This window comes from Pteropus vampyrus, unplaced genomic scaffold (assembly GCF_000151845.1).
Source record: "Pteropus vampyrus isolate Shadow unplaced genomic scaffold, Pvam_2.0 Scaffold90, whole genome shotgun sequence".
NCBI classification, from domain to species: Eukaryota; Metazoa; Chordata; class Mammalia; order Chiroptera; family Pteropodidae; genus Pteropus; species Pteropus vampyrus.
The window spans coordinates 3158017-3159836 of record NW_011888871.1 but is presented as its reverse complement, the minus strand read 5'-3'; the positions used below and the strand labels follow the sequence as shown (position 1 = coordinate 3159836).

The 1820-nt window shown below is 45.5% G+C and overlaps 1 long non-coding RNA gene across 1 annotated transcript in view; it reads right to left on the bottom strand.

The window, feature by feature from the left end:
• LOC105294585 overlaps positions 1–1000 on the bottom strand; it is a 26371-nt gene extending 25371 nt beyond the window's left edge. Inside the window, exon 1 of the long non-coding RNA XR_002781254.1 lies at positions 876–1000. This is a non-coding gene — a long non-coding RNA (uncharacterized LOC105294585). The remainder of the gene's footprint in view (positions 1–875) is intronic.
• Between the last annotated feature and the right edge of the window lie 820 nt (positions 1001–1820).

Here is a 1820-nt window from a genome sequence, read left to right as displayed (position 1 = left end):
TATTTATCTAGTGGGCCAGACGCTTCTCATCAGGAATGTGGGTCTCTGTATTTATCTAGTGGGCCAGACGCTTCTCATCGGACCCACCTTCCATTTGCTTTGTGCATTACTCTGCACCACGTGACGGCTTCAGGAGCTGGAAGAGCTTTTACTGGCAGTAAACTCAAATAGTATGTTCAAAACCAAACCATAACCTGTGTTATATGTAAAAGGAACATGCTATATATTTTGACTCCAGAAACATAATTTGTCAAACAAACCAACTGGACCCAAAACGTCTTTCATTGTGTTCACAACCATTTACACACATGAGGTTTATTATAACCTCGTCCAGACTCCATCGGCTCTCTGTCCAGCACAGAGCCCGGCTAGAGACTGCCAGAGCAGGATCTGCCCTGGGGAGGAACCGATGAAGCAGTTCCCGGCCTCGGCTCCGCTCCGCTCCGCTCCGCTCCACTGGTCCCAGGGCCCCCACGCGGACAGGGCACCGAGCATGGATGCCACCCAGTCCGCGGGTGGGAAAGCTGGGCCCACGTCCAGCTCTCTGAGGACATGCTCTTATACTTCTCCGCACCACTCCAAAAGCCAGTCATCTACAATGGCCGGAATTAGAATTAGCAAAGAAGCGCTGCTGTTTTCCAAGAAGAAAGCTCAGGGAAATTTTGTAAACACTTTTGAGAGTAAAAGGGGACGCTAACTGGAAGAGATGCTGGGACAAGAGGCATAAACCTGGACTTATGTCCACTCTAATTGCAAATCTAAATGTGGAAGGCAAAACAACCTTCTAGAAGATAATATAAGAAAATATCCTAATGATCTTGAGATAAAGATTTCTACAAAAAAAAAAAGAAGAAGAAGAAGTAAAAAGCACCAACCTTAAAGGAAAAGACGCATTCAACTACTTTAAAATCAAGAACTTCTCAGCTGTAGTACATATATACAATGGAATATTAGCAGTAAGAAGAGATGAAATACTGCCATTCGCGACAACATGGATGGACCTTGAAATAATTATACTAAGTGAAATAAGCCAGACAGAAAAAGTTGAAAATCAGATGATAGCACTTATATGTGGGATATGAACCTAAAAGCAACAAATGAACAGGACAAACAGAGACTCATGGACACGGACAATGGTTACCAGAGGGGAGAGGGGAGGAGGGAGGGAGGAGAGGGGAATTTAAATAATTTCTTCAATTAAATAAATAAAATAATTTTTAAAATAAAATCAAGAACTTCTCTTCATCAGGACACCATTAAGAGGGGAAAAAGGCAAGCCACAGAGTGGGAGAAGACTTTTGCAATACCCACGACCAACAAAAGGCTAGGATCCAGAACACAGAACTCCCGCGGATCAGTGAGAAAAAGACAAGCATCTAAATTTTTTTTTAAAAGGAGGGGAGGGGATCAAAAGACCATGAATAAGCACTTAAGAAAAAAGAGGAAATGCAAATGGCCAATAAAGGTGAAAAAGTGCTGAACCTGAGCGGTAAGCAGGGAAATGCAAATTAAACCCACAGAAAGATGCCTCATCAACAGGCTAAGTTCAAGTGCGAGTCGGTGCTCTGACTCGGGAAGTCAGCCTGACACTCTCCAGTGACGAGTAAACTGGGACAGGGCTGGGGTCAACAGCGCCTTAGATAACACGCAGCCGGGAGCACACGCAAGAACCTTCTCAGGGGCCTTTCTTCCAGAAGGTTCCGCCGCTAAGTCTGTGTGCTCAGAGCCACATCTCAGTTAGGTGGGCTCCACCTAGACACCTGTCTTGTGCCTCAGGTTCTCCACCTTCCACGGGTCACCGCGGCGTCGCGCACCCAGGC